The following is a 27452-nucleotide window of genomic DNA, read 5'->3' as shown; positions in this document are numbered from 1 at the left end:
TGGAAGCTGGTGTGTCGGCTCCTTGCACGCGTTTATTGCTCTTCTCATCTTTGTCTACAAAGGAGGATCCTCTTTTATGGTTGTGGGGATAATTGATTCACTAGACTTCCTCAGGTCTGTCAGAAAGCTTCTCACCTTATTACAATTTGCAAGCTTCTCGCAATTCAAGCAGTAGGGTTATTTTCCAGACTTGGGGAAAGCTTCCCTCCTCTCACTTTTTCATGCTGGTTTCTCTTAACTAATTCCCTGCACAGAGGAACCTCCATTTCTGTCATCAGTTTTTACCACTTTGGCGATAAGTTCATCACATGGGCCTCCTCCTTCTGGTCTCCCCAAGAGCTCCTCTAGAGCACATTTCATCTAATCCAGAAATCAGTTGCTGACATTTTTTTGAAGCAAAAATACATTAAATGTTAATATTTGCTCCTCACAATCAACTTTTTCTTTACCCAGGACCCTGCTCAGTCTTGTCCACCTCTTTGTGACCCCACAGGCTCCTTGGTCCACAGGATTGTTCTGGCAAGAATACTGGAGTGGCCTTGCCATTTCCTTCTCCAAGGGATCTTCCTGACCCTAGGATTGAACCCAAATCTCTTACATCTCCAGCACTGCAGGCAGATTCCTTATCACCGAACTACCAGGGAGGCCTACCCATGGAGAACTCACTCCATTTATTTAAAGACATAACAAAGTTTCTTCCAAATCATCTGTCTTGTTCATTACTGTATCCCCAGCAACAAGTTGGGTCTGGCATAGGGGTCCTCAGCAAATACTTGTTGAATTGATAAAGAATTGAAATAATTAATCTTAAACGTGTAGATACCATGTTTCAGATTGTCCATCTGGGCCTTTATATTCTATGGCACAAAAACCCCTGGTATCCAGTCTTAAATAAAAATATCAACCCCGGCAAAAGAAGTAGAAATTGCCATCATGTCTTTTCTTAAAATAAGAGAAACAGAAAATTGCTCACCAAAGGTCCAGTTAGTTAGGACATTATATTTGTGGGTTCACTAAATGTAGCATAGCCATTTCCTTTGCTTTAAATGAAATAAAGAGGGTCAGGAAGGTTTGGTCTGTTCCTCCCACCCTCAGGCTGTTAAGCTAACTCTTAGATAACAAATCACTCTCTGGTCAGTTTTTGAGCCACTGGATGTAGATATATATATATATATATCTTGTAGATGTAGGATATACATTGTTCTTTTCATTGCACATTTTGAAATACAATATTTCTATTACCTGGGTTATTTATGGAAATACATGAAGATGTGTTAATACACAAAATGTTGTTTATATGTGCAAAATATACCAACAGAGAAAGAACCCATAGCTTTAATCAGCTTCACAAATAAGTTAGTGACCCAAAAAAGTTCCAACCTAAATGTGAAATCTAGCTATATCTGGTTTTTCTGCTTGGGGCAGCCCTGCCTAAGGTAGCTTGAGAGGAACTGGTAGGGAATAGCATTTCTAGCTTTTCTGGGAACTCTATAATTTGGTAGTCTAGTTAGCATCATAGACTCAAGACGTTAACTAACTTAAACTATGTTCTGGAAGGCCATGTGCAAAAAATTATGACTGTAAATCAGTCAGATTAAAAAAACAACCTAAGATGAAATTTAATCTATACTGAAAAATTCTACCCAAAGTGCCAAATTCTGCTGCATGTTGCATACAACACCCACAATGTGGGATCATACAAATAGAAAACCACTTCTATGCCCTTACAATGGAATATTACGCAATTACAGTAGGGATGAACATATACTGATACCTGCTACAAAATGAAAAATTATACTCAGTGAAAGAATCCAGTCACAAAAGACCACATATCTTGTGATTCCATTTATACAAAATGTCTGGAATAGGCAAATCCATACTAACAAAAAGTAGATTGGTAGTTGCCTAGGGCTGGAGGGTTGAAGGGAAATGGGAAGTGACTGCTAAAGGGTACGTGGTTTCTTTTAGGGGGAGATGAAAATATTCTAAAATTGATTGCACTGATAGTTATACAATCTGGGGAACATACTAAAAAACATTTAATTGTACATATTAACTAGGTGAATCATGTGATATATTAATTGCATCTCAATAAACCCATTACAGAGTAAAAAGAAGACATTTCCTCCATAGCAGAAAAAAAAATAGAAAACCACATCAAAAAGTCAAAAGCTGAAAACACAGTATGGCGTGTATGTGGTGTGCATTTCAGTCCATGCTGATGGCACAGAGGGGAATTGTTCTAGGATCTGCTGGAAATCAAATGACTCTCCAAGAATAGGGAAGGACATTTTAATGTAAAAATTCAAGTAATGCAAGAGAACTGAATGTCCAGAAAATAAAAGCCAACAGATCCATACTCAGGAATGGTAGTCCTTTTCAAGTAAATACTGGTAAGCTCTTCTCATAGGCACCCTGAACCCTTTCTGGTTCCCAAGTGGTGTGAGTTTTGTCTCTGCGACCCACACGAGTTGCAGAAATTCATCTCAGCTTACTCTTTACAGCCTGGATCACTGTACTTTCTCACTTGAGGCAGAGGAAATGTGCACACTGCTTCTTTCCCACATCCCTCACCAACATACAGCTTCCAGCAAAGTCACCTGCTTTACCTGGGGTTGAAACATACCTTTTACATATCCAAGTTCCCAGCCAGCATGTACTTCTTAAGAGATATATTATCTATAAAGACTGCACAAGCTCAGAGTCAGGCTTCTAAACTTTTAAAAAAATCTAAAACAACAGAGAATCAATTGCTTTTAATGCCATATCAGGATATAAGTATTTCTCCAAGTAGAGTACATTTTTTAAAATAAAAGTTCAGAGGGAAAAACTTTTTTTTCTAAACACAGGAAACTAAGCACAAAATGCAGTATCTCTTCCAGAAACAAACAAACAAACAAACAAACCTAGGTGTCATACTGGAAGGTGGGGAGCAAGTTCTCCCCAAGAGAATGAGACAGAAAACAACTAATTTTTGATTTGCAGGACAGAAGGCAGGTAGAAAGAAAATGTGGACATATAGCACTGAAATGGTCTTCACTGAAAAAGGGAGAACTTCAGGAAATATTATTTCGATAATTAGCCCAAACAAAGTATTTCCTGGTAGAATAAGGTTTTACATTTTCAGTTACCCAGAAAATTGCCTTAAATTTCCATTTCATGCTATAAATATCGATATGGGCAAAGCTATTTACTGGTGGTTTCACTGGTGTGGGGCAGGGGTGGTGGCAGGGGTGTGGTGGCAATAGACAAATGACTGAAGAGTGAGCTGAGAATGGAAAGTTTCTAACAGCATTAAACAATCATTCCGCATAACCTAATGTTGGAAGCATAATTTTATAAGTGGAATATTTCTACAGCATCCGTAAAATTCAGGAAAAAATAATAAAGGTGAGTATTAAAAAATAAAGCTAACCAGGTATCATTTCATTTTACATAAAATGGAGATTGCATTCCCAGCTGGGCTGAAGTTAAGACAGCTATTTCCATTTACTATGCCCCTTAAAGCAGTTTTAAAAGTATCAGCCTCTCTGCTCAATTGTAAAATGCCTGCTAGTTTTTGAAGGAGTGCTTTGGAGGGTGAGAAAGATTCAACTCTAAAATGGCTAAAAGACAGTTTTATGAATCTCACTGTGTCTACAAGATGAAGTATTCAGGCCGTTATCATGTGCTTATATTTCCAGGATATGAACAGGCAGCTCCTGACTCGGTATTGATGACTGCTTACTATGCTGGCACCTTTTGTGCCTCACAATAGGTAACAAGTCTGCAAAACCACTCTCAGTAGCAGCAAAGGCAGCTGTTAAAATTACACTGTTCCTGCATTCAACCCACCCTCCAGTTGTGAGCCTTGCAAGTACTGTTAAGAAGTCATCTTACCTGATCCCTGTTGATGAGCTTTATATATATATATATATATATATATATATATATATATATATATATACACATACATATATGTATATATATATACACACACACGTAGTCTTCTGGAAATATCATTGAGGCATGTTGCCAGGCTTCTATTATTAGCAGGAATTCCACCTCTTGTGAAGCAACAGAAGCCAAACCATTACAGCTTATAGACCACCCCCCCTCCTCAAAATCCCACCTATTAGACCATCAATCTCCCATTGGGTTAGAAAAGGCTGAAATTTGCATGCATATAGAGTTTAACCAGAAACATTCATTTCCCTAGAAGAGGACATCTCAAGGTGGTAAACATCAAAAGTTTTCCATTCCCAACCCATTTGCCTCTTGTACACAGTCCATCTCCCTAGCCTACTACCCAGCAGCCCACCAGAATCATGAGGGTCCATCCAGATTGGTCTTACTATTACCCTAGAGGAACTGGGCACCTCACATTTTGCCAGAAGAAGAACTTTCAGAGCAGGAGGCTTTCTGTCATGAAACCAGAGTCCTTGGTTAAGAGCAAGGATTCAGCAAAACACCTCATAGAAATCTTTGTCTGTTGCCTAGAGGTTAGATGCCCAGAAAGCCACATTTATGAGATGTGGGTCCAGGAATTCTCTTACATTTTTATTTGAAATCTATATTTATCTTCTGGGGATGCTGTAACAAGTTGCCATACATTGGTTGGCTTAAAGCAATGGAAAGATATCCTCTCACAGTTCCAGAGGCCAGAAGTCAGAAATTAAGTCTCCAAGGGAGAATCTGTTCTCTGCATCATCCAGCTGCTGGCAGCCACCAGCATTCCTTGATTTGTGTTCACATCTTTCTAATCTCTGTCTCCATGATCACAGAACCTTTTCTGTCTGTCCTATCTCCCCTTGCCTCTCTTATAAGGACATTTGTGATGGCACTATAGGGCTCACTCAGGTAATGCAGGATAATCCCCTTATCTCAAGATTTCTTAACAATGACATCTGCAAATAGCCTATTTCCAAATATGATACCATTCACACATTCCAGGGATTAGGATTTGATAAGAATCTGCCTTCAATGCAGGAGACCAGGGTTTGACTCCTGGGTCAGGAAGATCTCCTGGAGGAGGAAATGGCAAGCCACTCCAGTATTCTTGCCTGGAAAATTCCATGAACAGAGAAGCCTGGTGGGCTACAGTCCAAGGAGTGGCAAAGTGTCAGACACGATTGACTGACTAACACACAACATTACCCAATGCTTTCATCCTTGAGTAGCCATGGGTTTTGAAAGTGCAATTGGTGCAACTGCTGACTAACACAGGGCTGTTAGTTTATTTAACATTTTCCTCTAATCTGTGCCAAAAGGTTTGGGCTTTTTTTTTTTTCTTGGTGCATTGGTGCTAGAAGACGTGAATCAATCTGGCCTTTCTTGTCTTCCCTTTAACCTGCCACTCTCCTTTATCCTCTCTCCAATCATCTTCCCTTTGCCCAACATACCAACTTTGCTCAGAAGGGAACCTATAATTTCACTTGTCTCTCTTCAAGTGAGGAGGCAAGAAAAGGAAGAAGAACCCCTATGCCATAATGACTTAGTCTCACTCTCAGTCCCCTGCCTTTAAAAACAAAAAGGCTTTTTGTGTATCACAGTCTGTTTCCTCTTTGTTGGCCTCCTTTCTTCTTTATTCTCAGATGAACCTGGCTAACAAAATGTGGCTGCCCTGCTGTTTGAGCCCACTGCTCTGCCAGCTCTTGGCTGAGATGAGGACTGGTAGATAACTAAGGTTAGGAGACAATTTAAGGCTGCATCTCCCTGCAAAAAAAAAAAAAAAAAAAAAAACTGGCAAAGAATAAACCCTAAAGGATGCTGTCCAAATTTTATCATCTTCCAAAACCTGTGACTACCTGAAATTTGAATTCAAGGTCTAGCCTTGCTTTCTAACACTCACATTGCAACAAAGAAGACAGGAAGAGTGATAAAACAGCCCTGTATTCTGAACACATGTAACTTAACATGAATTCAACTTAATGCACTGAGCTGAGGGTAGGGAGAAAGAGAGAACATTCACTCATGGGGATGTTTCCACCTGCCATTCCACTCAGTGAGCATATGCTCCAATGAGCACGAGACAGAGACGTTAATTTCTATTTCCTCAGTTTGGCCTCACTTTCCTAGTGAGTATAAGCTTCCTGCTACACTGTGCAAAATCCTAGAATTGAAAGATATATATTGTCTTGCCATGTGATCTTTAAAGACAAACCAACTGCTTTATTATAAATGTGCACATAACATGCACTTATAAAATAGTATATATACTATGACATTTATTGCTGTTTATGGATGTCTTTATTTTCAAGGGTAATTTTGACAATTCAAAAGTTTTCACTGACTTTATCACCTCTGATAGTTACACCTTAACGATGACAAAAGAAGGGACGAAATAGCTAGAAGTGAAAGATACTCTAGATGATATTAAGTGCTTTTTCTGACAATCTTTATAAGACCTCTGATGCAGAAGTAGTTTTGGGGTCATTTCATCCGGAATATAGTCTGTATCAGTCAGGATAGGTTGATAAGCTATAGTAACATACATCCCCGAAATCCCAGTGGTTTAAAAAACATCCAGGGGGCTCACGCTACGTGTCTAGTGTGGGTCCACTGTGGTTCTGCTGGGCACCATGTTCATTCAGGGCCCAGGCTGACCACACACTGACACTTGTTGTGGCAAACAGAAGCCAGACATGGCAAACCATGCCCTTCCCCTTAAACTTCTTCTTGGAAGTGGCAGACGTCACTTCTACTCACATCTCAATGGCCAGAACAAGTCATGCGATCGCTCTTACGTGGGTCAAGAGGTGTCTAACTCTCCTGTAGCAAGAGGAGACGGCAATATTTAGCAAACTTTCGAAGATTCCCTTCACTATTTCCCCAATCAATTCTCAGGACCTCAAAATGCCCTTCAAAGTAGACTATTTTACTTTTAGTCAGTTCTAAATACTAGAAAGTTGTTCCTTCAGATGGTTACACATCTATTTCCTTGGAGTTTCTACCCATTGGTCCCTGATTCGTGCTTTGTCAGTCAAGACAAATTTAGTTCATTTCCATGGGACAGATCCTCAAAGATCAGAAACACCCAAGCCCTTCAACTATTTCTCACAAACCATGGTATTTGAGCTTTCCTTGATAATTTTATTTTCCCAACTCTCTATTCTAATAATAAACTCCTTATCATTTTCTCTGTCTCTAGAACTTTTTACACATTTGGCTCCTAGCAGTGTGTTTTTACCATCAAATTCACTTCACTGGGTTCAAACGCCTATCACAATGCTGGCGGTCTCCCTCCCAAAAGCCAATGAACAAGATTCAGCAAGAAGATACACGGTTATGGCACCCTAGGTATCCGTGTTCCATGGCACTGTTTGTACCTCATTAGTAAACATTTTCTTTAAATTATCTTGGATACTCATTAAATATTATCAGCTACTTAGAACCAAAGGATAATTATGAGTTTAATGAAGCGTGCACCAGCTTGCTCAAGTCTAACGTTTGTTTCTCTGCTGGGACCCCATTTTACTTTGCACTTATCCTTCAGCAAAGCTACTCAACAAAGTCACTTTGGCAATAAGAAGTATTTAATTAGATTAATGAATTTTTATCGCCTCTCCTAGGGATTAGGCTTGTTAAATCCTGGCGACCAAAGAACAACAGATTTTTTATTGCTGAATGTTTAGGGATGCACCGGTTGTGCTGCCGTGGCGGTCCTCATAAGGCAGGCTGCTCTGGGCAGTTCTACCTGGCATCCCTCGGTAGACCAGGGATATTTGGCAGAGACAACTCATGCCTTCAGTGAAATCTCAGAAATCAAAATGCAAATGAAATCACGCGCACACCAGTCAAGGCTTTTGGTGGCTCTCTGTCAGAGCTGCTGACTTATGGTGCCCTGACAAAATCTGCCCCTCTTCCTCTCTGCGAGTGTTTGAGAGGAAAGGGAAGACCCTGTAACCAGTACAGCCAGCTCTTCATGAGGGCATGAGCGTCCGCTGATATTCTTGTAAGTCACTGGTGTGAGGACTTGAAGTAAGGCAGGAGGGGTGGATTTTTTCAGAACAGTTGTGTTTTCAAGATGTTAAGCGACATACATATGTAAAACAATTTGGTGTCTTTCTTAAGTAATGCTTTGAATGCTGGCAATATCTTTCATCTAGAAACTTCAAAGCACTTTTAAGAAAAAAAAAAAAAAACATGTTTCTCCCCATCACGTTCCTAGGAGTCAGTTTTCAAGCATCAACATCCCCACTTAATACAAGGGAAAACTGAGGCACAAAGCATAGGATTGGTTACGGTGGTAAAAGCACAATGCATATCATAACAGAAGAACGGCTTTGTGCTGACAAGACTGATGTTCTTTCAGAAGCATTAAATCCAAGAGGAATCACACAGTCCTCTCTCAGAGTTTTAAGGCGATGATGTAGGAAAAGAAAAAGGAACAAGCATGGGGGCTAAAAGAAGGTGGGAGACTTCCTGGGGTGATAAATTTTTGATCAGAGCAGAGAGAGGAAAACAGACCTGGAGATGCTGAAAGTCAGCTTCGTGGCAGCTGGGAGGAAAATTAAAATATAAAGAACAGTATTCCTAAATTTAGTCAATTTGTGAACATTCAGGATTTGCTACACAACATACACATGACCATACAATCTATCAGCCAAATTGGGACATTTCTGAGAGAGAAAGCCGATGCCATTAATCATTGCACTAATTGTATCTCTCTCATTTCTTTGCAATTAGCCTAGAAATCAAGGTTTTCCAGTCTTTTAAATAAGTGCTCTCACTTAAGCACTGTCCAAGTGTTACGAAAAGCCTTACATATTGATCAGGAACCAGGAGAGAAGATGAACATGGTGAAGGGTTTGCAGGGACTACAAAACTGTGAACCAGACTGACGGCCTTTTTCTTTTCCAAGAGCAGTCTCCTTTTCTAACACTTCAGGTAAAAGAAATACCGCTTGAGGAGAGATTGCACAAAGCTCATTTACAATTTAATTCCTCTCTTCTTTCTGATTATTAAAAAAAAAAAAAACCTGTGTTCTCTGCTGCCCACGTTTAGCTGACTGGGCTAAAGCAGTCACAAAGAAGGCGGCATTCAAGAACTGTCCCTGTAGATACAGACATTTATCACCACACTCAATAGTTTAGGTCCATATAGAGGGAACTGGACTGGATCCCTCTACAAAGGAAGAGTCCCCTTCCAGCACTTATCTTGGTGAGTTGGCTAATGGAAGGAGTACTGTGGAGGGGGGATCTTTTGTTCTATCTCAAGACCCAGAGTAAGAACACACATGCCGCCTCTAGACCAGCTCAGTTCAACAGAACTTTCTGAGATAATGGAAATGTTCTATATCTGCACAGTTGGATCCAATAGCCACTCACCCCCAACAAAAAGTTACATGTGGCTAGTGGCTATCATGTTTGACAATACAAATCTAGACACTCAAATTTATATACAGACCACTTTGTTCTGAGGTGGCTCTAGGGGTAAAGAACCTGCCTGCCAACACAGGAGACGTAAGACATGCAAGTTCAATCCCTGGGTCGGGAAGATCCCCTGGAGGAAGCCACAGCAACCCACTCCAGTAAATTCCAATGAGAGAGGAGCCTGGGGTGGGCTACAGTCCATGGGGTCACAAAGAGTCAGACACCACTGAGCGTGAGTACACACACACATACACACACACACTTTGTTTTCTAGGAATCAGCATATGCTGCACATGTTCAAGCTTCTAACAGCTAAGAACAGCTTTGCAAACTGGCAACCATTTTGTCTTTAATTAGAGAAGGAGTCTAGTCTGGCTTCAGCCATCAAGAAGGAGTGATGAGACGTTTCTTTGCTATGGTGGCAGCCCCAGTCAGAGAAATGATTGAGCAGTGGAGGCTCTGGGGCCCACATCCTCACCTTCCAAGATGGACTCCCAAGAGAGGAAATAAAGCAGTGTACACACACCCAGAGAGTAGAGACGTGTGGATCTGCCAAAGCCCGAGATGTTCATGCAAGAGACTTAAGGCTAGCTTTCCTTTCTTTCATCTGCAGTTAAGACAGTTTAAAATAGCTGAGTGACTGCCTTTGTGCTAATATTACTGAACACTGTTTTTCAGTGACAGGTCTGATCCACCAAGGTAGCAAGATCTGTCTGGGTTTGGAGGACTCTCCCTCCAGAGAAGTCAGCTAAGTGACTAAGGATTGAGAGCATTTTCCCACTCCTTTTATAAACAACTCTGGTGTCAGACTACCCCCTGCTGGAAAGAGGAGGAATTAAAAATTGGGTACCTCAAAAAAGGACCACTGCCTCCTCTTTCCTACATAAGTGTTGTATTTTACTCACGGTTCAGGAGACTGTCATGATGCGGGTTGGATAAAATTACAAGGCACCACCTTTGGTCACATCCTTTCATTTCTTCCAGGTCTTGAGGCAACACAACACCGCAGAGGTGACCCCACCAAGGGTAAGACTTGGACTCATTTCTGTACCTTTTGAACGGCTTACCCTTCCTTACAGGATCTACTGAATTTATAAGGGAATAGCACATGTTTTATGGAAAATCAAAGCTCAACAAACCATAGGGGAGTTTACATTAATGCAGCTCACACATTCCACACACACAAGAAATCAATTCAACCCATGGACATCACCAAACCATGCCACATATGCAGTTATGTTATGGGGCCATTTGGCACTAACCCATATTTGCAATATCAATACAGATGCTTCACTGTTGAGGCATAGTTAAAGGACAAGTGTTCTTTGCTTAAAAGGTGTTTCCTAAAGTCCAAAGTAAAGTCAACTGAATTTTTACATACTTCTGACTTATAGAGTCATGATATGCACTGAATTCATTACAAACTCAGAAACAAACACTGAATTTAACTTTCTTAACTACTTAACCCTTATTTAACTATTCTATTTTTTAGAATCTTGACATTTTCTGGATCTATTTTTCCCACTTCCAAAATGGAGTTAAGATACAGAATTAAATATAAACTCACTTGAGTTAGGAAGACTTCATATTATTACATCCTTACCACAGAGGAGCCACAGCTTAGGACTTCGTCAGAATAACCACAATCGGCATATAAAATACTATTCAGCCCCATTTCTATGGACCTTGCCCCTGGCCTTGAAACGATAAGCCAGGCAGCACTGTCACTAGCGGGTAGGGACAGGCTACACTGAGGGAGAGACACCAGTGTTCTGTATACAGTTAGAGAGAACCTCCCACCAATTAATAAAAATTGGATGAATTTCCCATTTTATTCATCTTCCTTGTCTTCATGACAATTATGCTTTGACAAGATTCTGGACCACAACTACAGAAACCTTAGCCTCCTTTAAACCAAATTTAGTTTCTGAGAAAGTGACGCATTGCTAGATAATGACACATCACGTGTCCTGTCATCAAATCTGCGGCAGGGTCTGAACAGGATGGACTAGGAATGAAGTCCTGCACCACTTGTAAGGCTGCCCGGGTGCTAATGGACCCCTCATGGGGTGCGCAGCCCTGAGCTCCACGTGGTCCTGGAAGATAGCTTACCTCATCCTCACCGGGGCCTGTGCTCCTGGAAGGAGGGATGGAGGGAGGGCACCTGATAACAATAAGGCAATAAGGCAAAGGACAAGACCAAGGCTGACTTTATAGCCATGGTCCCTCTGAAGTGAGAAGTCACCATAGGTTCTCAGTGATGCTCAACACTCTTGAACTTCGGGAAATTCAGAACCTCAGGATGGCCAAGGGCTTCCCTGATGGTTCAAGTGGTAAAGAACCCACCTGCCAATGCAGGAGACACAGGAGATGTGGGTTGGATCCCTGGGTCAGGAAGATCCCCTGGAGAAGGGAATGGCAATCCACTCCAATATTCTTGCCTGGGAAATCCCATGACAGAGGAGGCTGGTGGGCCACAGTCTATGGGGTCGCAGAAGAGTTGGACATGACTGAGCAAGTGATGGACGGGATGGAGGACGGGCAGCTCTCTCTAACATGTGCTGGCCCCTCTTGGCTCTTCTCTTGTTTGGACCTTCACCTTGGACCCAGCTCACTAACCTCATGGGCACATACCTGGGTGTATCCTGAATGCTCCAGTGACCCTGTTCCTATGACAGAGTCATCAGGAGATTTTGAAACTGCAACTCAGAAGGCTCCCTATGCATATAAAGGTATTCCTGGGGACATGGTCATTTTGTCATTTGGTTATAAACTGACTGACAAGTAATAAAACCAGAAAAGAAGGCTTAAGCAACCAGGTGGGGAAAATGCTGAAATCAACCCCCTCCCACATTCAGAAGTAGCTCCTTGGCTGATGCAGGCACAGGTAGGTTGGGGGAAGGGGGGAGGTGAATCTTTTCCTTTCTTTCACCTTTATCTCCTTTGATATAAAGTGAGAATAGGAATATCTGCTTTTCTGACAAAGGTATTATGTTCATGCTTAGAAAACACCTGGATGGTACAAACTGATAAGTGTTGCTAGAGCGACAAGGTGTTGCAGGAACAGACAAGCCTGGCCACAGCCGGCCACCCATGACCCAGGAAGCTGGTGGTACCCTTGAGGGCTTTGCTGGCACCCAGGCACCAGACCTACTCACATGCCCTTCTTCCTTCTAGGTGGGTATTCTATCACTAAAATGAGGAAGAGGCACAGGTGCCAGTGTGTGCCCAGAGCAAACGCTGACAGCCGGGAGAAGCAGGGCTCTTGCAGGGCACAGTCAGCCTCACCCAAGGGACCCTGCAGGCCTGCCTGCTGTGACAAAAAGGGACCCACAGTAGCGAGCTGCCACTTATTTTCCACAAGGAACTTTTCGTTAATGAAATCTCTCCAAACATTAAACAAGGCTTTTATTTGTTAAAAATTACCCATCCAAAGAAGGAAGCAACTGGAAGAGAAAACATTGTATTCATCTCTTTAAGATCCAGGAGTGACAGTAAAGAGATACACTGTTAAGGTATTTCTATAGAAATTCTGAAGATAAATTTAAAGTCATGAAATGAATAGATCACTGGCTAACTGATCTGTTTTGGCTGCCTTGATGACTGATGTAGATCACCCTGGTTTTAGCTAGAACGTTTAATTGGCTTTTTTAAGATTGTGGTTTCAGATCAGGAACCATCTGAGTCATGGTTCAGTTCATACTCTCTTTACTAAACTCCCTCTCTGGGAATGACAACTAACATTTATTGCACTTTTAGCATGAGCCGGGCACCAGGCTGGCCACTTTATGTGCACGAACACATTTAGGGCCCAGCATAGCCTTGCAAGGTGGGATTCACAACTGTCCATCAGTTACAGATGGAGAAATGAGGAACTTGACCACGGTTACCTAGCAAACATGAGCAGAGTCAGGACTGGATTCGCAAATGGAATCCAGTTATCAATAATACACAAAGGAGTATATGTGTGTGTATTCAGGGATTCAGAGTTGTGGTACTTTAGAAATGTGGGTAACCATTTCTGAACCTTCAGAAGGAAGGGGCAGCCAATCCACACAGCCTACATGCAATCTACCTTATGCAGTCTATCCTAACAACTAAAGCAGGTGCAGTTCATTTGGTTTTACTTACCTATATCCGATATAATGAAAACTTAACAGATTGAAGCTTTTTGATACAACCCTTATATATAAATGCTGTATAATACTACATATATTAACAAAGGTGTCTGAATGCCCCACACCAGATTTTGACAAACTCCATCCCTGAAGTCTGATTTAGTATTGCTGGTTTCTGATTTAAAACCAAAAATAATTCCAAGCCAATAAATCTGTATAGAGAGGAAGACTGAGAAAACAAGCCAGGCTCTGAGCATCTTCATGCTCTGATACTACAGATAGGAGTTGAATCAGATATTAAGTTTCCACTCCCTTGGCTGTACCCAGTGTCAACGGGCCCATCTCTTTCCCTGTGACAGGGATGATGTTAATTTCTCCAGAGTCACGTGCGAAGTGACCAGGGGAAGAAACACAATCAATTCACCCCGCAATTGGTAGTGGAATGGAAATCCCACAGAATCCTCTTAGAACTCAGGTTTGGACAACATCTATTCTGCTTGGCACTGAGAAGAAATTTTTTTAAAAGAGAGGAAAGGGGAGAAGGATAAAGTGGAAATCTAATTTTGAGAAATAAGGATTAAAGGTTCCATTATTCATGCTGTTTTCGCTGTATAGATTGAGTTAACAACATGTGATTTTACTGGATGAAAATGTGGGCCCCATGCAAGGCGAGCGCAGTGCAGATCAGTCCCCACCGTGACCGTAATGAGCGAGGGTTAGTGTCTCATCGGCAGGAGGCTGTAAACAGTCCTGGGTTTTGAGCTAGTATAATAAGTGGAGATTGTTCCTGGACTTACTGGGGAGCACAGATAGTTTCTGCCACAGGAAAAGCAACACCCCCCTGGGGCAGAGAGGCGCAGCATCGCTGTCTCTCTGCTTATCTGCTTGTCATGTGTGAATTGGGGTCCCCAAAGTGCAGAGTCCCCACAGGGGGCAGGACTGCAGGCTCCTCCGAGTTGGCTGCCTGCCTCCATTTATTTATTTATTTATCCTACCTCCGCGCGGTTTTGTCAATACTTGCAAAGTTGGTATTTCTACCCTACCACCCTCCACCACCCCCTTCCCTTCCAAAGGGTTGGGGGTTAAGCAAAGGACACCCTGAGAATCCTGGGTGTGGATCAATCTATTGTGATGGGACTAAGAGGAGACAAACCGGTAATAAATTACTTTCTGAGCCCTGTAATGATCACCACCCACACCACCCTCACCAAGCCCAGATCAGCAGCTCAAGACAGGCAAGTGCAAATAGTGTGTGGTGGCCTGTTCATCTGAATCTCACAGTGGTGCTAGCTGGCAGGAAAAATGGGGCTTTAACTTTCACATGACTTGGTGTCCTGGACTACAAAGCAAGGGCTTCCCTGGTAGCTCAGCGGGTAAAACAATCTGCCTGCAAAGGAAGAGACCCCGGTTCGATTCCTGGGTCAGGAAGATCCCCTGGAGAGGGGAGAGGCTCCCCACTCCAGTACTCTTGGGCTCCCCTAGTGGCTCAGTCAGTAAGGAATCCTCCTGCAATGCAGCAGACCTGGCTTTGATCTCTGGGTTGGGAAGATCCCCTAGAGGAGGGCATGGCAACCCACTTCAGTATTCTTGTCTGGAGAATCCCCACGGACAAGGAGCCTGGTGGGCTGTGGTTCATGGGGTCGCAAAGAGCCAGACACTACTGAGCGACTAAGCACAGCACAGCGAAGCAAAGGGAAATTTTCCTCTCTCAAAGCTGTTGCTGGCTATTGGCCACATACCATCTAAAACTAACGACTTGCTCACTGCCTGATATTCACCATGAAAAAGTCTGCGTCTTATCATTAGTGTGAAGATCAGATCAGGCAAGAATCATCCATGGATGTGAAATCTAAAGGAAATCTCCATGTAGGGCAAGATACTCTTAAAGTGCCTACTCACAGACTGCTCATTAGTTGCAAGGGGGAAGTATGGTAGCTATAAAACGGAAAAACCAGAAAATATCTTGACTGAGGACCAAAATTTGCATCACCAAGGAGGGGAGATGTCCATTGTTTGCACAACACTACCTAGGGAACATTTCCACCAAGAGTATGTAGCCTGCATCCAACCAGGAGGAAACATCTGACAAAATGAGAAACGTTCCATTAGAAAAAGATGGAGGGCTGTATTCTTTTAAAATGCCAATGTCAAAAGGACAAAGAAAGGCTCTGGAAATGTTCTAAATTAAAGGAGGCTAAAGAGATGTGACAACTAATTGCAATATTTGACCCTAGACTGGATCTCGTACTGAGGGGGAGAAGCTATAATGGCCATTACTGGGCCAATTAATAAAATTAAAACATGGACACTAGCTTAGACAAAAAGTATTATGGCAACATTAAATTTCCTGAAGCTGATAGTTGTACTGTGGTTACGTAAGAAAATATTCCTGTGCTAAGAATACACTCGGAAGTATTTAGGGATAAAGGACCATAATATATGTAAATTACCCTTAAATGGTCCAGAAAAACTAGTCTGAGTATATGTACATTTACATATATCATATCGGAGAGTACAAATATATGTACATGTAAAGAGTGCAAATAATGCAGCATATGGGCGAAAATGTTAACAATAGGTAAATACGGGCAGAGACTTTACAGTGTTCTTTATATTCTCCTAATTTTTGCAAGTTTTCTATACGTTTGAAATTATTTCCCAAATAAAAAGATTTGTCTTAATGTTTAATTAAGGCTTTAATTCAGCACCACATTGTCCTCATTTATTTCATTTAAATAGATGCTCAATCCATAGGAAACTGCAAGAGACACATTGGAACATTTTAATCAGTTGCTTCCTTACTCTGAGTTTATCTGTTCTACCATAACGAACACACCTGGACTCAAAATCTCCCCCAATCCCTAACCGATAAAGGCACTGATGGCAGTCAAGATCTGTCCTGACAAATTTTCACACATAAGTGAAAGTCAATAAAACAAAACTGTATGCTACCTTAAGCCAAATACCTTTCAACACTAAGAATTCTAAAGCTATTCTACATTTGGAAATTTCCAATTATGCTCAAATATATCTTTCTGTAGTATCACATAGAGAAAGAAAATATCCAAGGTATTGCATTCTGAAAATAGTCAATCTAAGATATACAACAATATGTAGAAATATATTGCTGTAAGTTACATCACCACTTCCCTTTTACTTAACAATGGGTATAATATTTCTTTATGAACAGCCCACAAATATCCAAGCAGTTGGTAACTCAATCCAGACTTTTACTTAGTTGTAGGACATGAATAAAAACCTTGTGTTTCTATCTGTTCTGTTTCTGATCTCACAGTTCGATGAAGAGATTGTGATTTACCAAAAGTTGCAGCCAATTAGGTTAAGAGGAGGAGGCTGCTGTTCCCAGGAAGCATCCCTCCTCACCAACATAGTAGCTGTTTTCAGCCCCATATCAGTTGTTTAGAATGGTGGGATTTGTATACACAGTACTATATATAAAATAGTATACAGAGGGCTTCCCTGGTGGCTCAGACTGTAAAGAACCTGCCTGTAATCTGTCCACCTGTTCTAGTCATTCTCAACAGGAGAGTTGAGCTAAAGTAAGATAGTCTACCCTTGTTGGATGTGTCAATATAATTAGTAGGGGACAAAAGAGGATACAAAACTTGGTTAAAGAGAAATGTGAATTTTCTTAGTAAGACAGTTATGAGAAAGAATCAAAGATGGGAAGGATGGATGTTTTATAGATGGAAGGAAATTGAGTCTTAACAAAACAAGATTTGGAAGCATGCAGTCCATTAATCAGCAAGTGACCTTTCTTCCTCACACTTTTCCTCCTCTAAACACTGGGTGATGCCTTTTACCCCTACTTAACTTTGCACCCTCAGGGTGAGAAAGAGGACCTCAATGAGTTAAGGCAGGTTTTCCAACTGCACTCTGTGAATAATAAAAGTAAATACTGCACAGCATGGGAGGCTGTGAGATAGGGTTTATGGAGCACTTACTGCATTCCAGGCACTGCAGAAGCACTTCACCTTTAATCCCAAACACAGCCCTTAAAGTGGGCACCATTATTACCTCCATTTTACAGAAGAAGAAATTGAGAAAGTAACTTGGCCAGAGCTGCACAGTGAATAAGCGGCAGAGCTGGGAGGGGAGCCCGAGCAGTCAACTGCGAGTCTGACAGAGCTTTACGCCCGCAAAGCACTATTCAAGGGCTGCACTGCAGGCTTGTGGCTTGGAGCCAAAGAAGCTGAGATGAGCACAATTCATTCCTATAGGAAATCAACCCTGAATATTCATTGGAAGGACTGATGCTGAAGCTGAAGCTCCAGTACTTTGGTCACCTGATGTGAACAACTGACTCATTGGAATAGACCCTGATGCTGGGAAAGACTGAAGGCAGGAGGAGAAAGGGACAACCAGAGGATGAGATGGTGGGATGGCATCACCGACTTAATGGGCGTGAGTTTGAGCAAACTCCGGGAGATGGCAAAAGACAGGGAAGTCTGGTATGCTACAGTTCATGGAGTCACAAAGAGTCAGACAGGACTTAGCAACTGAACAACAAAATTCACCTTGTAAAGGTGAAATGCTTACATTTTGGTCTCTGTCAGCTGGTCCCCCTGTGTTTGATTTCAGCTTCCCTCACTGCCGGCTCCCAGCCCATGGACATCGCCTATCTCTTCCCTCTTCCAGAAGAAAGGAAGGAAGTGGCATCATGGTGTATGGCAACGGTTCTTTGATACACCACATGCTGGGATTGGCCCTTCACACCTTGTATCTCATTTAATCAGCACAGTCTCCCTGTGAGGTTGGTTTTTTTTTTTTTTTTAATCCCTATTTATTGGTTGAGGAAACAGGAGCCCAAAACAGTTCAATAGCTTGCTTCTGTCTGCCTCCAGAGCCTATAATCTTTTCACTAAATTGTGCTGATTCCACCCTCAATCTGAAAGACAAATGCTGTAGGTAAGATTTCACTAGGAAGCATTTTAAGATCTCAGAAGCTAAGACACCAGGTCCTTGACTGGCAATAGATGCTCAGGAGAAAACCCCTTTCAAAGAGAGCTTTTCTTTTGTAAATTAAAAATCTTCTGAAAAATAATGAGTCTTGCCAAATCTACAAAGAGAGTCATTTCACCCAAAATTCACCTGAGTCTGTATTTCTGTTTCAACAAATGATGGAAAATCAAAGATTGGTATGAGATATGCTACATCACACCAACTAAAATGTGGAGTCTGAATTTCCCCTGGATATGTGACGTGAATCTTTCCTCTGCCCTAAGTTTCCAGAATGACCCCAAGGAAAAGGGTGGCTGCTCTGAAGTGTGAGGGACAGCTTGTGTTGGTTCCACAGCTGATAGATGTCAAGTTCCCCTCAAGAGATGGAGAAAAACCCAAACAAATGTAAAGAAATAGAAATTGAACTCTTTGTATGCCTGGTTATAATGACTGATGCCTGGGGACTCTTTGACAAGGAAATTAAAAATCGTCTGCGTTTCATGGTTTAGTGAAAGGAGCACTAACTTTTGAATTAAGGGTTAGCTCAGCCGAATGGCAACCCACTCCAGTGTTCTTGCCTGGAGAATCCCAGGGACAGGGGAGCCTGGTGGGCTGCCGTCTTTGGGGTCACACAGAGTCAGACACAACTGAAGCAACTTAGCAGCAGCAGCAGCAGCAGCCTCTTACCAGCTATGTGACCTTGAACAATCTGCTTAACCTCTCTGTGCTTCCATATTTTTACTGACATTTCTCTTGCTTGATGATATATAAGGATGCAGGTGGAAGGGCCTGGGGTATATGTTGCTCCCCCTGCCCCTGCAAATTCCTTATTCTCTCCTCTCAGAATAGCTTCCCCAGAGTCCTCTAAACCAGTTTTTCCCAAACACTAGTATGCAAAGAATCACTCAGAACGCTTTTTAAAGTAAACATTCCCTTGCTCTGCTGCAGTTGGTCAGAGGTGAGACTGAGACACTTGCAATCCCACGACTGGCCAACTGCTAAAACCCCACACTGAGGAACACTGCCCAAGCATCACCCTTCCTGTGGCCAAAACACAGTCAAATTGTACATCCCAAATGAAATACATGACCCAACATTTCCTCCTTTGCATATACAATCGATGCTACCTTTCAGCAGGTTCCACATCCAAAGACTCAACCAACCATGGATTGAATTTACTCAGGGGGGAGAAAATTTCCAGAAAGTTCCAAGAAGCAAAACTAGAATTTGCTGTACACAGACAGCTATTTACATAACATTTACATTGTATTTACCATTATTTGCATAGTATTTATGTTGTATTAGGTATTATAAGTAATCTAGAGATGATTTAAAATATGCTGGAGGATGTGTGTAGGTTATATGTAAATGCTATGCCACTTTATATAAGGGATTTGGGCATCTGAGGAATTCAGTATTAGGGTGGTCCTGCAACCAATCCCCCCTGATGGATTCCGAGGGATGACTATCTATCTGCGTTGGTCAGGATACCCAGCAGTCCCCGCTTGCTTCATTCTGAAGAGTTTCCTGTGACATTCGGGCACACTGGCTGGCAGAATGTACTGCCAGTTCCACAGCACCCTCCCTGTCTGGCCAGATTTATGCCACCATCAGCTGCTTCCAAAAACTTAAATCATGCCTCAGACAGTCTGAGTAAAGGGGACCTTGAGGCAGAAAAAGTTAAGTGAGAAGTGGAAACACTTCATGACAATTAAAGTGTTTTGAAATGACTTTCACTTCTCCTAAGTATTTTAAGGAAATATTATCACCCACCTCAATGCCTGGGATGTTTTGCTGATATTGCTCTTTAGGAAATATACATATAGCTGTTAGTGAAAGCCTAGCGTTATCTGGATCATCAAATTCTATACCCAAAATGTGTGTTTCATTTTGGCCAAAGATGTTTGTGATTATTTGCTTCACAAAAACAGCCGGTAAATTAACATAGTCAACCTCATGGACTTCCTCTTTCTTCCATTTCCCTCCTAACTGGTGAGAATGAAAATAAATAGTAATAAGTCCACACAAACCCAGGAAGATGAGGCGGAAGAGGGGAGAGAATGTAGGAGAATAGATTCCTCCTTATTACAAAAGCAACACGCATGGTATTTCCATGTGTGCAGCTGCAGAACAGGTACCAGTTACTTATATTTCCAGATCCTCATCTTGACTGGGGATTAAATCAATACACTGAAACCAGCAGCATAAACCAAAAGGGACCCTGTAAAATCTTGGCCATGGGTACCAGCACTTAAACCACTCACTTGTCCGCTGTTGAGCAATGCCCTCCATCATTGATTGTTCTCAACTCCAAGAGATTTATAGGTCAGCAGATCAGCTGCTATGTGATGATTAACCTAGGACTCTAATCAGTGTCTATGACAAGGAAATGCAGTGGCCCCATCAATGAAAACAAATAGCCCTTGTAAGACTCTAAGCCACATAAAATCTGTCTCATAATAACTTACAATTTCTCCTCCTCTCTCCTTCTCCCTCTTTCTCCTCTTTTCACCCCCTTTTCTCTTTTCTTCTCTTTCACACACACACTACTTTTCCAACAGAAATTCGTCTTGTTCCAAAATCAACACAACTACTTCTCTTTGTGTTCAACCCCAGTGCATTCTCATAGCCATTGCTGAAATAATATCCTAAAACGACAACTTGTTGCTGCAGGACAAAGGCACAGCATGAAAAAGAAAATGAGGACTGAGCGCTCTTGAAAATTTCAGATGTCTGCTAAACTAAGCCATCTATGCATCTTAGTCAAGCGCAGAGCTCCCCCTAACGGCCAGACCAGGAAGCGGGGTGTGGGGGAAGGGAGCACCGGAAGTTTTATACTGTCCTGTATTTCCTTCAAAACAAAGCAAAACAAGCCACTTCTCAAGTGCTAATCTTGTTCAGGATAATCTTGCCTTCCTTTTACCCTTTCACCTCTACCCACACACCCCCACACCGTGCCCAGCAGGCTCGATCGGCGTTATAATCTCACTTGTCAAGGTCACCTGGCAGTGACGGGGTGCCCCCCACCTCCCCTTACCCCCACCCCCCGTCCACCAATAAGGCTCGTGCCTGGGGCGCCGTGAAGAGCTTTCACATCGAACCGGGCTCTGAAAGCGGCTCCTTGTCATAAGTGCCAGCCTGTCACGGTGGACTCTGGGGACCTGTTTGAAAAATTATGTTTTTGGTCCTGAATTAAAGGATTGCATTTCTCCTGAAGGCCAGCTGTTGGCTGACTCCAGTGCCAAGAAGACACTCTTCGAAGTGGCCTCCTGTGTTCCTTTAAACCGGCGCTAATCCTCTGGTTGAGAAGCAGCCAGCGAGTCTCTCACAGGGGTTTGCTTGCTCACTGATAGGGAGGACCCTGGTATCCGCTCTGCTCAGGAACACCTTGAGAACCTGAGAACACACAGAGCTCTCCCAACCCAGGACGATGGCTGTTTCCACATCAAAGGAAAATGAGTGTCATTTACTGAAGTTTACTGAAGATGACAGAAGTCTCCGAGTCACTCAAAGTCTCATCCCAAGCAGAAGAAATGAGGCTATGGCCCGCAGCCAACCCTTCTTGGCCTTCATCCTACTTTAGACTTGACTCCAGTCAGGTCTGAGGGACCTGAGTCCTGCCCCAGCACCCCCCACATCCCGTGCTCGGTTACTGGGTGTTATCCACAGGCCCCTTCTCCACTCAGGTCCTCACAGAACATTTAAAACAGTCACCTGCTTCCAGACTCACCTCCAGGATACAACGCCAGGAAGGCACAAATCCTGAGGTACAAACTAGAGGCCAGTGAGCCTGGCCACATCAGGTTGGCCAGAGAGATTTTATAAGGCCATGCATGTTTCCAGAAATTCTGATAGAATGATCAACATTTTAAAAATCGGGATATTTCAGACATTGAATGTGAAAGTGATAGTCGCTCAGTCATGTCCAACTCTTTGCAACTCCATGGACGGTAGCCTGCCAGGCTCCTCTGTCCATGGAATTCTCCAGGCAAGAATACTGGAGTGAGTAGCCATTCCCTATTCCAGGATATCTTCCCGACCCAGGGATCAAACCCCGGTCTTCTGCACGGCAGACAGATTCTTTACTGTCTGAGCCACCATTAATCTTTCTTGAAAGGAGGGCAAATGGCTGCCTGGACCCCAGGCCTACGCACTCACAGGTGCCAAGCCTCAGCTGGGTACCTGCTCCTGTCCAGCCCTCCCCAGTCAACAGTCCATTCACAAGCTACTGGTCTGGCCCCTGAGGCATTGTGTTTGCAACCGTGAATTAATCAGATATATAACACATTAACACAGATTAGTTTATTTGGCATCTCTCCCAGGTAACATCTTAACCCAGCTAAAATGCCTAAGAAGTGGTTCTAATGAAATTTGATCATGGAAGGTCAAGGCGGGTGGGAATATCCTGGCTTCACAAGGCTTTTCAGCACACCTCCAGTTTCTCAGTGACAGTTGCATGTATGCCACAGCTCCAGCGTACGATCCACTTTGTACTATCTGGTTGATTTGCTCAAATTAGTTCCACGGGAGAACGAATAACAGAGAGCGTAGAGTAACCTTACCTCTCTTTTGGAACAAAGCAGTCCATGCATAAGTAAATACAAAATTTTGAGATGGGCCTGAAAATAAACTCAGGTACAGGTGCTAAAAGAAATCCGAATAATTCATTCGTGTCTTTTTTGTGTTTTCCTTCCAATTGGTCTTTAAAGGAATTCATATTCATGGAATAAACTCAAAGATGTTGTCTTCAGGCAAATGCTGTGCTTTCAGCTAAGAAAAAGAATCTGGGCAGGCCAGGAGTTATCAGAATGTCAGTCACTGGATCCAAGGACAGACAGCCAAGTTAAAATTTTCAGAAGAAGAATTTTGAAAATTATGTTGGAAGAGAAACTGCAAGACTACTGTTGTATGTTTTGGGTTTTTTTAAATAAAGTTTTGGTTGGGTAGATTTATTTACTCAGTCAATAGAAATGAAGAGGTGAATACAGACATAGATATGTACTGTGTAGGAAATATAAGTCCTACTTAAGAAGCTATGCCCTGTGGAATCTACCAAAATGTATTGTATCCCTATAAGTCTCCAGCCCAGAACTCAGCACCCTAGGGATCAGCTTAAATACTCAATGCCTGACTGTGTCCATGAAGCCAGGCTTCTCAGCCTATTATTAGACTACAGCTTGTCCTATTTTACCTGAAGGACTTTTCCAATTAGAATGTTGTAATCGGAAGTTAATCAGGCAGAACATTCATAGCACTGTCTATAATTTTACCAGAAAAAAATATATTTATTCTATATATTAGTTTTTCAGTCTCTCTACTTTTCACAGCTTTATAGCATTGAGCTTTGAGTTTTTAAGTTAAAAGCAAATTTTTAAAATAGAAAAATGCTATAAAATATTTTTTCATAAAAAATCCTAGAAAGAAAGGCATTTTTTATTTTTTTAAATACTTTTTTGAATCCTCATCTTGGGTAAAACCTTCATTTTATCAGAATATTTTTTGTAATTTTATCCAAAATAGGTAAAAACACTAAAAATTGCTCATTAGAAATGTAATTTTTTTAAAGGTTGAATAATTCAGCTTCTACACTTTCCAAGACAGTTATGGGATGCATAATGAGCACTCATAATTATAAAAGAAATCTTAAAAATACTTAAAGAGAGTAAAATCTTTGACAATACCAGAAACTTACAATGAGTGTCTACTCAACACTCATTTCACAGATGAAGAAGCTGAAGCAGTGTATGCTGGAGTGAATTGTCTAAAAAGTGACACCACTTCTTAGAAGTAAAACCAGGGATAATTTCCAGTCTGTGATGCCCATCATTCCAGGCATCCTTCCTTGATTAGCGAGTGAAGATTCAACCATGTTGAATGCTCTGCATTAAGTTAAGGTGACCCGGAGAGTTAATAAAGCAAATATGCCCCACAAACACAATGAATCCTGGTCCTTCGTATAATAAGAATTCACGGACCAAACCCAACATCATTCTAGAAACAGGAACACTTGTTTACCCAACTGATCTTTATTGCCACACTTACCAGCATGCACAGGGCCCTTGACTAAGATCTGAAAGAATGACCAAAAAATGGAAAATTCTTCCCTGCCCTCCTGAAGCTTACAATCCTTGAAGCTCACTTCTCGTTAAAGGAAATAAGAAGTAAACACACTAAATAATTAGTAAACATTGCAAAATATCGCAGCGAAGCACAGGTAGGACAAAGTGTCACAGAATTAACTAAAGAACAAGACCAAATGAAGACAGGGTGGATCAGAAATGCCCTTCAGCCAAGGGGAGCTTGCCTTAGACGCTATTAAACCCTGAAGGTGACACCAGTTGGGTCATATGGACCCTCATTGGGGCCCTAGCCTGGACAGAGACCCTCTTTTTCGGCCAGGGAGTTTCTTTTCAACCTTCTGAGTCAAGCAGCCAAAAAATGAAACCAAAGCTAAGATCAAGCAGGGCAAGATTTATTCAAGGACCAGAGCATGGAGAAGCGGAAACTTAGTTCAGAAAATCAAGTTCTCAGCCAGGGTGCAATTAAGGCAAGGTTTTAAAGGCAAGGTTAATGAAAGGGAGGCAAATGTATTGGATTTCTGGGAATAGGCACGGTTCTTTCTGAAACTAGGGTACCACCTCTTTTCTGCCCTTGTATGGTCCTTTGGCATCTGGGTCAGGAGTGGGTCAAACCATCATGGCATGGTGGGGAGAGAGCTTACTATTACAGTGAGATGGTAATGGGCTGCAGGGCAACCTCTGTGCCGCTTTGAAGCTAAACCCAGCTTGCACCAACTTTCTTAGGGTTAGATTCTCTGATTCTTGTGCAGGATGGAGGATCTGGCTAGTTGTGGTTTTCTGCAAGTTTCCCCAGGGGGAGGGACACAGGTACAGTTTGGGGGCAACAGCCTTGGTTACAAAGGGATGCCAGGGTGAGAGGGAGCAGGAATAAAAAGGGAGGGGAAAGCAGACCCTCAAAAGGCACCCCTGTTGCCATAAAAATATCTCTGATGAATCTGCTTTATCCCTTAAATCCACCACTCTAAACAACTGCAAGTTCTCAACAGAACCATAAAACAACTCCTAACCTTGACCCCTAGTGGTCTCTGCTCTTCTTGTCGCCCCTTCTCCCTTGCATATACAGAAAGCAGTGCCCTCGTAGCCCCATTAGGCACCAGTCAGGCCTCTGTGTATTCACAGAGCATAGAAAAAAAAAAAAAAAACAGAGCATAGAACTGTGAGACTGGTAGCATGTTTTCCGGTACAATTTAGTGCTCAGATCCAAGTTAGTGGTCCTGGTGCTCAGATCCAAGTTAGTGTTCCTGGTGCTCAGATCTAAGTTAGTGTTCCTGGTGCTCAGATCCAAGTTAGTGTTCCTGGTTACAGTTACCCTTGGGGGCTGGGGGAGAGGCTTGATTTACAGGAGATCCCCTTCCTTGGAAAGCCACTTTGGTCCCTCTGCACTGGCATAGAGGAACCTATGGAACCTCCACTGTGGTGTCTGGGTCCCCTGGGCCAACTCCACGGCCCCTTGAAAAGGAAAATGGCACCATTCAGTGATACCTGACCATGTAACAGGCCCTGCGTCTATACAAGCTCACTTAATCCTCAAAGCAACACTGCACGGTGAATCTCATCCTCTTTGTTTACCACCTACAGAAACAAGGCTCTTGGATATAAACACTACCATGTGTAAAATAGACAGCTAGTGGGAAGCTGCTGAACAGCACGGGGAACTCAGCCTGGTGCTCTGTGATGACCTAGAAGGGTGGGATGGGGCAGGGGGTGGAAGGGAGGTGCAAAGAGGGAGGAGATATGTGTATATAGCTGAGTCACTTCATTGTATAACAGAAACAAAGACAACATTGTAAAGCAATTATACACCAACCTTAAAAATAATTTTAAAATAAAAATTGAAAAAAAGAAACAAGTCTCTCAGAGCTAGAATAATCAGCCCAGTGTTGCACCAGAAGCGAGTGTTAAGGCTGGAATGTGAGGTCAGGTGGCCCTGAGCACCAAGGCCCAGGCTTTGCACAAGCATCACGACCTCCCTGGGGATCCCTCAAGGTGGAAAGGCAGCTAGAGCAGCCCCTTTATGTCGGAGCTCGGCTCTTCACTAAAACTGAAGGGGACTGGTGTCAGATAGCGGCTGAGTGATTTAGGAATTGAGATTCCTGCTGATTCCAGTGATAGCTGGACCCAGAGAAGGCCTGACAAACTGTGAAGTCTTGAAGGTGAGACCTATGTCATTGTTCAGTCCCCTGTGGCACTTGGGGCGGACATTTCTGGTCCATTTACCAACTTCAGTAGTTGTACAAGATAATGACTCATCTCCTAAAATGTATTTTTTGCTATACTTATATATTATATAATCCTTTCAACTTGCCTTTTTCTTGTTTCTCTTTTTTTACTGGAATGGGACGAAGTGAAAGCGATAGTTGCTCAGTCATATCCAACTCTTTGCAACCACATGGACTGTAGCCTGCCAGGCTCCTCTGTCCATACAATTCTCCAGATAAGAATTCTGGTGTGGGTAGGCATTTCCTTCTCCAGGGGATCTTCCGGACCCAGGGATCAAACTCGGATCTCCTACACTGAAGACAAATTCTTCACTGTCTGAGCCACCAGTGATGGAATGGGACAAGATGATGGTAACTGGCTGAAATCTGACTTCAAGACCACTGTCCAAAAGGTTGCATCTGGTGTCACAGGTAAACAAGTAGTGCCTGGCAATTTCTGGTGTAATAGAGCTGTGTGGTAGAATGCAGGGCACATCGGTCATTTATAGTCTGTCCTGAGCAGAATGTTCTTTCTTTCCTTGGAATGGATCTGTGAATTCAATATGGCTTCTGGTTCAAGCTTTCTTGGCCACGCCTCACTGTCAACAGGCAGATGCTGTGGACACCAATGTACAGTCTGATATCAGAGCAATCTTGTGGTAAAGGGGAAACTGCCATCACAACACAACTTTCCTTGTTCTGCGTACTTTTAGATCAGTTTTTTCCTTTCTCCCAAATTCA

This window comes from Ovis aries, chromosome 8 (assembly GCF_016772045.2).
Source record: "Ovis aries strain OAR_USU_Benz2616 breed Rambouillet chromosome 8, ARS-UI_Ramb_v3.0, whole genome shotgun sequence".
NCBI lineage: Eukaryota > Metazoa > Chordata > Mammalia > Artiodactyla > Bovidae > Ovis > Ovis aries.
The sequence above is the reverse complement of the archived record's forward strand: the minus strand, read 5'-3'. Positions refer to the sequence as shown.